This window comes from Asterias rubens, chromosome 18, assembly GCF_902459465.1.
Source record: "Asterias rubens chromosome 18, eAstRub1.3, whole genome shotgun sequence".
Taxonomy (NCBI): domain Eukaryota; kingdom Metazoa; phylum Echinodermata; class Asteroidea; order Forcipulatida; family Asteriidae; genus Asterias; species Asterias rubens.
The window spans coordinates 7,383,712-7,394,391 of record NC_047079.1 but is presented as its reverse complement, the minus strand read 5'-3'; positions in this window follow the sequence as shown (position 1 = coordinate 7,394,391).

The following is a 10,680-nucleotide window of genomic DNA, read 5'->3' as shown; positions in this document are numbered from 1 at the left end:
TTACGCCTTTTCTCGGTTAGATAAGCACCAATGACCGGTTTGTAGGAAATTACCAAAATGTTTGATCATCGTAAACAGACGCTAACGTTGTGGACGTGGGTGGCGCTTGTTTGGATCCCGATCCTGCTAATTTCTCAAGGTAATGACATTCAATCATAGTAAGCAGTTTACGAATGTTGCACGCTGTGACGGGGTCCATGGCGTTTTGTACACTCGAGGGGGAAAATGGCACCCGAGGCGAAGCCGAGGGTGCCATTTCCCCTCGAGGGTGTACAAAACCCATGGACCCCAGTCACAGCGTGCAACATTATATGTTTTCTTTGTATAAATGTTATTCCTCTTCTCGAAGTTCTGTTGTCGTCTTCAAACCTAGCCCCATAAAGACGCCATCTTGTAGGTCAGATATTTCAGCCGCGTGACGTCATATTCAATTCGGTCTATACAGTGGTTGGCATAGCCCTATTATAAAGGACTCTTTCTCAGACGTTGAATTTTGCAAATTTGACCCCAAAATGCAAAAATCATTTTGTTGAAAAATATCTAGAATATTAGAGTTTAGGAAGTCGGTAGAAATTCAAACGACATTCAATTTGTCACATCCTGTCTTTGTTCTCATGTCCGTACGTTCTTGATTCTTGCATCCACACTATAATGTTCCCGCCTAAAAATGTTTGTGCGTTAAACTGTTTTGAATTGTTCATGAAATATATGGCAAAGTTTTTAATGTGAGTTTGATTTTCGAATTGAAATTGAATGTTGGGATATATATGTATTTTTTTTCTTTACATTTTGTGCAGATCCTTCTCGTCTTGTCGTATCGGCCGGGGGTAACACTTGGTCCACGTGGGGATCATGGGATAAATGTCACGTGACATGCGGAGGGGGTTCGACAATGCGAACGCGGAGCTGCAGAACGCCATCGGGTACAAGGGGACAAGGTTGTGATGGCATGGAGCTTGACTTCGGAGATTGTGGTACAGGGTCATGCAGTGGGGGTGGTGGTGAGTTACAAAGCTTTAATTTGTGCATAGTTTCATTTCCCCCTCCCCCATTCTATGTTACACCTTCTACGATGCCCAGCCCTTGACTCCTTGAGGAGCACCACCCCAGCCATTATAGTTGACGCTACTCGGGCCTAACTCGGCTCGAGACGTTGTGACCACGGGTTTTTCCATGTTAGAAATTCTTCTCTGCCATCCAGGCCGATCCAGGGCAGCTTGAACAGCTTGATCGTGTTGTAGGCCGATGGCGTTGAGGTCGTCTATAAGCTGTGATATGTAGGTGCAGCGGAGACTTCCACCCTGTCGAAAGGGTTTAGATGGCTGGTTTTGTGGAAGGTAGCGAGAGGCACCTCAGGTCTTCGCAGAGCATGGGCGATCAAACGCCGACGCCTTCTCAGCAGGGTTGTTGTGGCAGGTGCGATAGTACAAGTCTTTGTTGGACAGCCGTACTGGAAAGTGCCCTTGACTCTTGTGGAGCAGTGCGCATGCTGCCTTGAAGACGTAGTGACAGCAAACCAGAGGGCTGTGGAAATGAGATGTCCCAAATCCTGGCAAAAAGTTTGAGTTAGACTAAGAGATGAAGGACTCGAAAACAGATTCCCTTTCTTAAGTCCAATAAAGGCGTCCGCCGTCCCGTGGTGGTTCCGAGAAAAGAACTACTTCAAGCCTCCCTGCCCAGACCTGCCGTCGATTTCACAAAACTCTTCGTATAACTTAAAACGAGTCCCAACCCTGCACTGTAGCATGCCGACCTTACATTAATCCTAAGTTAGGACGAGTTACTCGTCCTAACTCGAGATAAGACGAGTCTTAACTCTGTGAAATCGATCCCTCTTGTGTTTAGCTCATGCATACTATGTGGATTAAATTCATGAATGCTGTCAGACATTATAAAGTTCACTGAGTGTTGTTCCTAGCAATCGCTGTTCAAAAAATAAAACATCAAGATCAAGTCCATCTTGCTTTTGGCATTCCTCTTCCAGCGCGACCAGCAACACGTCCTTCTTTAAGATTCCCCCGTCTCTCCTTGTTTACTACGCCCAAGATACTCAAAATTCATCTTTGATGTTAAAATATAAAAATTATAAGCTTTTTGGGTAGTGAACTTTCTCCAGTGAACTTTCTCAAACACTTATAAGTTGTGTGGCCATTATAAAAAGACTGTATTCCGCTATAGTAAACATCTGATGAAGTGAGGATAATCTTCCGCTAAATTTATTATTATTTCGGGTTTTTTTTTCACGCTACAGGTGGTGGTGGTGGTGGTGGCGGCGGCGGTGGTGGAGGCGGCTACAGTGCTGGCGGTGGAGGAGGAGGGTACAATTCTGCCCCAGCAGCACCTGCAGGTGGCGGTGGCGGTGGCTACAGTGCTGGCGGTGGAGGAGGAGGGTACAATTCTGCCCCAGCAGCACCTGCAGGTGGCGGTGGCGGTGGCTACAGTGCTGGCGGTGGAGGAGGAGGAGGGTACAGTGCTGGCGGTGGAGGAGGAGGAGGGAACAATGCTGCCCCTGCGGCACCTGCAGGTGGCGGTGGCTACAGTGCTGGCGGTGGAGGAGGAGGAGGGTACAGTGCTGGTGGGGGACGGGGTGGGGCTGCACCGGCAGCACCTGCAGGTGGCGGATACAGTGCTGGTGGGGGAGGTGGGGCTGCCCCGGCACCTGCAGCTGGTGGCTATGGTGCTGCCCCGGCAGCTCCTGCTGGTGGTGGAGGCGGCGGCTACAACCCAGTGCAAGACGATGCCTTGATCGACACCCAGGCATCCAGAGGTGGTGGTGGGGCGCACAACCGGATGTTAATTAAGGACGAGGTTATCGACGGCAACGGGTTCAAGAATGTGGACAATGCGTTTCCTTTAGGTGACGCGGGGAGTGGTGCTGCTAGCATGAAGACACACATCATCCCCATTATCTGCATTTTGACTTGTATGCTTACAAAACTTTAACTTTTAGCTAAACTAATATTGGTGACACGTAAGATGTTAGCAGATTATCCCCTACTAAACATTGGCCAATCTTGTTTTTCTTCCCCTTCTTTTCATCATTATGTGTATGTGCATGTTCCTGGTTGGAAACACGTCCTGATCTCGGGGAATCGGTTGCGCCCCTTCTATGATGCTTGAGTACACGACGGTGAAGTCGTCATCCCCAGCGGCGGCCATTTTGAAAAGAAAAATAACCATGTAAACATGTATAAATAATGTAGGCCTATTCATTTACCAATAAGTTTTTTTCAGTTTGGTACAATAATTACTTAATTATTGTACAATTCTTTTGCATTTGCATCGAAAACATGCACAACATGTGTTGAAAATGTGTCCGAATTTCAAAATGGCGTTGAAGACCACGACTGGCAACCCGCTATCCGATAGTATAAGTGATCAATATGATCCCCCTACCCCCCCCCCCCCCCCCCCGCCCCGTGTGTGTTATGGGAAATTGTGATTAACATAATTACAAACTTCCATACCCCGGTCTTTGGAAATTGTTATGATTTCATATTTAAGTTCAGTGTGGGTGTCTACACGTTAGTAATTATTCATACAAATACAGTAAATTAATCCTGATTTACTTAATTAAAATGTACTTGCGAACCGAATAAGTATTGTCAATCAAACAAGTTCGCTCCGGTGCAACTCTGGCAAAAGATTCGCCGAGTTTGTTTATGTAACGACACGGGGAATATAATGTTTTGTTTAAATAATTTATTGATAAATAAATTTGCCGTCGCTGATTTTGTAACTGACCAAGCTTCCTTTGTCCATCTTTGTGGTTTTACTGTTGTAACCCTTCAAGTGCAATAGTTTGCATCAATCAACAGATGAAAGAGAGGTACTGCACGTTTTGTGATGCACTCATTTTCAGTCCTTGGAGTGGAACAAATTAATTGCAAGTCTCTAAACTCAATTAAAGGAAAAAATTGTAATAATAAATATCTACTTTGCGAGCATGCTTGGAAAAAAGGCGCGGTTATTCCTGGGAACGAGGTTGGAGATTGGACTCCGTGTGTTTTCGAAACGCGTTACGATGATATAGAATAGAATAACTAGATCGGTCGCGCGTACATACGCGGGTTCTGGCATGGGGGCCGCCAAGCCCTATCTCCCGTGTACATTTTATGTGCGTTGCCGTCAGCACGTGACTTTTTGCCGTCAGCACGTGACATTTAGCGCGTCAAAAGCCTATCTTCCGTGTTCATTTTCGCGCGTAACCTTTCGAACGTGAAATTTTTACCGCATCCATGGCGAACCAAAACTTGTTATACACAACAGGCAATGGCGCGTATGGTTATGATGAGTTACCTAAGCGCGCGCGTCAATGATGCGGTGCGTCGCCGTTGCGTTCATAATTTCAAAGCTAACTTATCGCGCACGTTTTTTTTGAAGAAATTAATGGTGCTCTTTCGTCAATTTGTTTTTCTTCGAGATGGTTACTTAAAACAATAATGTCATCGAGAGGATTTCTTGGGACGAGAGTCAGTTGTGTACTGATATTATTCTTTGTGACGGCGTCTAACTCTCAAGGTAAAACCATTGCATAGTTTATGTTAGCAAAGCATAAGCATAATGATGAATAAGTTAAATTAATTTACTTTGATTTGAATCTATAATCTGATGAGTATAGCATGCCTTGTCGAGGCTAACCAGCGCATGTTGTTTTAGTCACCGTGACAGTAGTATTTGTAGTCTCGACTGGAACTCGATCGGTCCTCACTACAATAAGTTCACTGTTTGATTTGGGTGTTTACAGACACTTGACCAAACAGGTAGTTAGTAGGCCTATAATTGTGTCCACCATCTGCAACACCAGACGTCGGTGTGTGTTGGGTTATGACGATCCCGGTGATTGCATTTTTAGCAAGACTGAACCATTTAATTTGTTATATGTTTAATATTATCATAAATTTTATTAAGGTACAACGTAACCCAAATTAAACAAGTTGTGTAGTCTTTAAGATCAAATCGATGGGAGCAATCCAGGTAGAAATACCCGGTGACAAGACCCGAATGCCAACATTACCATTAACTGTAGTTGGAGATTGATAATTGTTTATTTTCCTCTTGTTGGAATGTTTTTTCACCAGGTGGATACGATCCCTATGACTCGGCCGAACCCGGAGCTGCCTTGAACGGTAGGCTAACGACTTTTGATCTTTGTCAAGAACCACCACCCCCATCCCCACCCCCCCAAGAAAAAAAAGAAAAAAAAACCCGAAAAACGACAACACAAAAACAACAAGTATCGTACAAGCATCCCAACAAACAATCAATCGAACAGCACCCCCCCCCCCTTTTGGGAAGGAAACAACTTATATATATATAGATCTGTCTGCTAAATTAATTTAATTTAATTTAATTGTCACTATATAGCAGCCGGGGGTGTTCCCGCAGCCCCTTATGGCGTCGGCAACCAAGGCATTGGACGAGGTCAAGAGTCGCCAGGTAATTATGGGAATTTTTTTTAGCAGAGTTATACTTTTTTCTTTTGATTATGTTTAGGTTTGAACACAGACAAAATGGCTGGAGCTGGATTTGAACCAATTGGTGCCCATTAATCCGGGGGGTGGGGGGGGGGGGGCATTGGTTCCAGCCACACTCCAGTCTGTTTGTCTTTACTCAAATCAAATTAAAATTAAAATTTACCCATTCAGTTTTCCTAGGTTTGTTACTTGTTTTCTCTAAATTTTCAACATTTCATGTTAGTGTTGTTTTAATTTGGGTGAATTTTCCGTAACAGGCGGTGGTAGACCTATTCCCGCTGCTCCATATGACGTCAGCAATCAAGGCATTGGACGAAGTCAAGGGTCGCCAGGTAAATTATGGGAACAATTCAAATTTTGAACAAATGGCAATATAATTATTTAATTTCATTTAATTTGTACGACACTTTTCTTTTTGTTTACCAGTTTCATAGTCATATAATCAGGGAAGTAAATCTTTAAGAATAAAAAATATGATTTGATGAGATTGGTTTTTTCTTCTTAACATTTCATTGTTGTGTTCATAAAAATTATTTGTCAGGCGGTGGTAGACCTGCTCCCGCCGCCCCGTATGACGTCAGCAATCAAGGCATTGGACGAGGTCAAGGGTCGCCAGGTAAATTATAGGAACAGTTTAAATTTTGAACAGATGGCAATATATTTAATTTCATTTAATTTGTACGACACATTTCTTTTTGTTTACCAGTTTCATAGTCATATAATAAAGGAAGTAAATATTTAAGAATAAAAAGTATGATTTGATGAGATTGTTTTTTTTTCTTCTTAACATATCATTGTTGTGTTCATAAAACTATTTGTCAGGCGGTGGTAGATCTGCTCCCGCCGCCCCGTATGTCGTCAGCAATCAAGGCATTGGACGAGGTCAAGGGTCGCCAGGTAAATTATGGGAACAATTTAAATTTTGAACAGATGGCAATATATTTAATTTCATTTAATTTGTACGACACATTTGTTTTTGTTTACCACTTTCATAGTCATATAATCAGGGAAGTAAATATTTAAGAATAAAAAATATGATTTGATGAGATTATTTGGTTTTCTTCTTAACATTTCATTGTTGTGTTCATACAAACTATTTGTCAGGCGGTGGTAGATCTGCTCCCGCCGCCCCGTATGACGTCAGCAATCAAGGTATTGGACGAGGTCAAGGGTCGCCAGGTAATAACGGGAACAGTTTGAATTTTGAACAGATGGCAATATATTTAGTTTAATTTAATTTGTACGACACATTGCAAACGTTTTCCTTTTTGGGAAGATTATTTCAAAATAGACAAAATATGATTTGATGAGATTTTTCTGTTATGAAAATTTCATTTTGGTTTTAATTTGAATAATCTGTGTCAGGCGGTGGAAGACCCGTATGACGTCAGCAATCAAGGCATTGGACAGCAGGGTCAGAGGTCGTCCGGTTATGGAAACGTTAAGTGTTAAAACGGTGTCAATTAATCAACTTTTCATTACAGTATGACATCAACAAAATTGTTAAAGACATCATCATCGTTTCGACCCTTATAATAACAGAGTATTTTTGATTCTCAAAGGCTAATTAAAGACAGGCACTGTTGATAATTGTCAAAGACCACTTGGTGTATCTCAATCTCAACATATGCATAAAATAAAAAACCTGTGAAAATTTAAGCTCGATCGGTCGTCGGAGTTGCGAGTTATAAGAAAAAACACCGGTGTCACGCGAAGTTGTGTGCTTTCAGATGCTTGACTTCGGGACCTCAAATTCGAAATCTGAGGTCTCGAAATCAAATTCGTTGAAAATTACTTATCACATCGAAAACAACGTCACTTCAGATGGAGCCGTTTCACACAATGTGTTATACCATCAACCTCCCCTCTACTTGTTACCAAGTAACGTTTTATGCTGATAATTATTTTGAGTAATTACCAGTAGTGTCCACTGCCTTTAAGCAGTCAAATAAAAGAAGGGAGTGACAGAGAGATAGAGAGAGAGATGCAGAGTACAATGACATTATTTTTGTCTCACGACACAAGTTCAAGTTGATGTTTATTTTATTTCTTCAAAGCAGCCGGCGGTGTTCCGGTTCCTATGGCCGCTCCGTATGACGTCATAAATGATCGCGTCGAACAAGGTCAGAGGTCACCGTGGAGTATAATTTTGGGTGCAATATTTATGGGAACTTTTATCTGAATAACTATGTGGCAATTCATTTCCTTTTTCCATTAACGTTTTTTTGTTGTTTATGTCGGCACACGAAAAAAAGAAAAAGAAAAACCCAATGCGGTTAAGAGAATGTTTAGCAGATAGACGGCAGATACCTAATTTCATATTGCTCATGTTGCAAATAGCATTGAAAAAGTACTCAGCAGTAAAATCTATCATTTAGAAAGAACAGTAAGATCTTGATAAATAAAGTTTTACTGAGGGTTCTGAATAATAATATATATATTTATATAATTTTTTTTTAAAGTCCTAAGCGACTGGAGTGAGTGGTCAAGTTGGCAGATGTGTTCAGTAACCTGCGGTGAAGGGGTCCAACTACGCGAGCGACGGTGTGGTGCTCCGGGCAGCGGGGCACAATGCATGGGGCAGGACGTGGAGAGTGGGAAATGTCAGGAAACGCCGATATGTAAAGGTGGGAGCTGCTGGATGGAAAGTACCCCTCTCCCCCTCCCCAGCCCCCCCCCCCCCAAACCCCCCCCCCCAAAAAAAAAAAAAAAAAAGAAAAAAAAAAAAAAAAAAAAACCTTTTTTTTTACAATGCACCAACGATTTATTCTCAATGTGATCTTCCAGTTTGCAACAGTAATTTGTATTTGACATGACACCACTTTGTCTAAAAAAAATGACCGCCATCTTTTATTACAAACGTGACTCGCTGCATACTCAACCAATAACAGCTCTTCACGCGTGCACGTTTCATCACTGGCGGCCAATGGCTGGATTCAATCTAAGTTCTTGCGAAAATAAGCCCTCTCAATTTTTCAATTTAATTTAAATCCTTGTTTTCCTTTAAACAAAAAGAAATGTCTTATAAGACTTATGAACTATTTTATCATGTAGTAAAAAAATCCATCTTTAAGAATGGAATTCATCCCCCATCCTATTAGATATCAACAAAGGAAACAAATCAACTTTTTCTTATTATTTTGAGCGATTGATATCTGTTTTGCAGACGGTACATTTATTCAAGAGCTGCACGTCCTTCCAATGCATACCGTTGTATTGAACTGTTATGGCAAGCGGTACATGAGGGAGCACCCGGCTGCTGAAGTAGTCTGGTACCGCAACGATCAACCAGTGCAGTTACGGGGTGAGCACAACATAAAAGCAATGGAAACCTGACCATACTTTAATCAGAGAAAAACAGGGGACATGTCTCAAAATTTGCCATCGTACACTAGAAATTTGTTTTAAACAATATAAAACATATATATAGTTATACAAATTAATGAATGGATATGTTGGACGAGTTGTATAAAAAATATAAGCAAACAAACAATTAAATACATTAAAAAAAAAAAAAAAAATCATGATAATGATACGAATGTTTGTCTCGAAATAATAAAATAAAATTTTTCTTTTTTTTTTCTCTTCATTAAAGGTAGTCTCAATGAAGGATCAAGAATCAGGCAACTCGGGAAACTACTGTCAGGTAACGATTATTTTAAGAAGAAACAAAAATAACGCGGCTGCAGTTGAGAAGGGTTATCATGGTTCAAAATGCTTTTAAACGTTTAATTGCGAATAAGCATGCAACTTCTCTTATAAACGTTTAACAGACTGAACATTAATTTCTTCGGCGACTTCTACTACTTGACTAACACGTGATCAACTGCTTACGTCTAACTTATCATTGACGTTAAACTCAAAGAAACGTCTCACTGCTACAAAATGTATCACTTGTAATCGTTAACTGCTTCATAAACGTTTAATATTATAATGTAGACGTTTAACTGCTTACGAATGTTTTATTGCTTTAAGAGCGTCTAACGTCTTATTAATGTTTAATTGCTTTATTTCTTACTGCCTATATAGACATTTTATATAACTGCAGAAGCGTTTTGCTGATTAATGTCAAAAAAAGATGGTAAACGTTTACATGAAAAATATTGACTTTTAGGATTGATTTTTTCTTGATTAGGCAAATAAGTTTGATCATGGTTTTTTTCCTTCTGTTCTTCACGCAGCCGATAAATACATCGTCGATACGGTAGACCTAAAGATGACAAGTGTGCACTTGTCCGATGAGGGAATATACGCATGCGCAATATTTGTACCCCAAGAAGACATTCCCACGTACAGTACAGTCATTCTATTGAAGGGTGAGTTGTGACGTCACGCAAGGGTGCTTTATGACGTCAGCCTGTACGTCACCCTATACTTAATTTGACAGATGAAAGAGTTAATTCAATTATCCAATTTGTTGGGCTTGAAACTTTGCATAAATTAAATGGTGGGTGTGTCTATGTAAAAAAAAAATGCAGTAAATAAAAATCTCATTTGAGTTGTGTTGGTTCGAAAAGAACCGGTGATTGATAACTCAACGTTTCGATCAGTATGCTCTGATCGTCTTCAATCAGATTAATGGTTCGTCTAACTGATTACATTTATTTCTGTTCACAGTGAATCAAACGAGTGGTATTTTGAAGGCAGGTAAGTTCTTGTTTTCTATTCTTAAATTACCTTATTAGCTTATAACGGAAACCGATACTCTTTATCAATGTTGAATGCTGATCCAACGGTTCATTCATCATTTTCAAAAACGAAGTTTTAGCATGGTTTTAGTAAGCCTGCAGGTTTTCCATAAAGTTCACACTGTTGCAACTGGTGTCCCATTTTACTTTTTGCAAAACAAAGGAATTTCGATTAGCAGTATTTTGTGCTTAACAGCTTTATGAAATTTTGCCCTGTGCATAATTTGCTTTTCGCTGTTTCATTTCTATTGAATCTCCTCTCATTACAGCACAGCTTCAGTTTGCTAAGTTGATTTGGCCGATTTGCTTCCCGATCCTTCTCATCCTTACTGCAGCATGCTCCATGAAAGTCGAAATCAAAAGGTGGGTTTCTAGTTTTTACCATGACGGGTCTGTTTGTTGTTTGTTTGAATGATCTTCCCGTCAAGGGAACTAGGCAAACTCCCACAAGGGATATCAGCAGCCAATCTCTCTCAAACAAACATTGGTTTAACGTCTATGATTATGAATTGCAC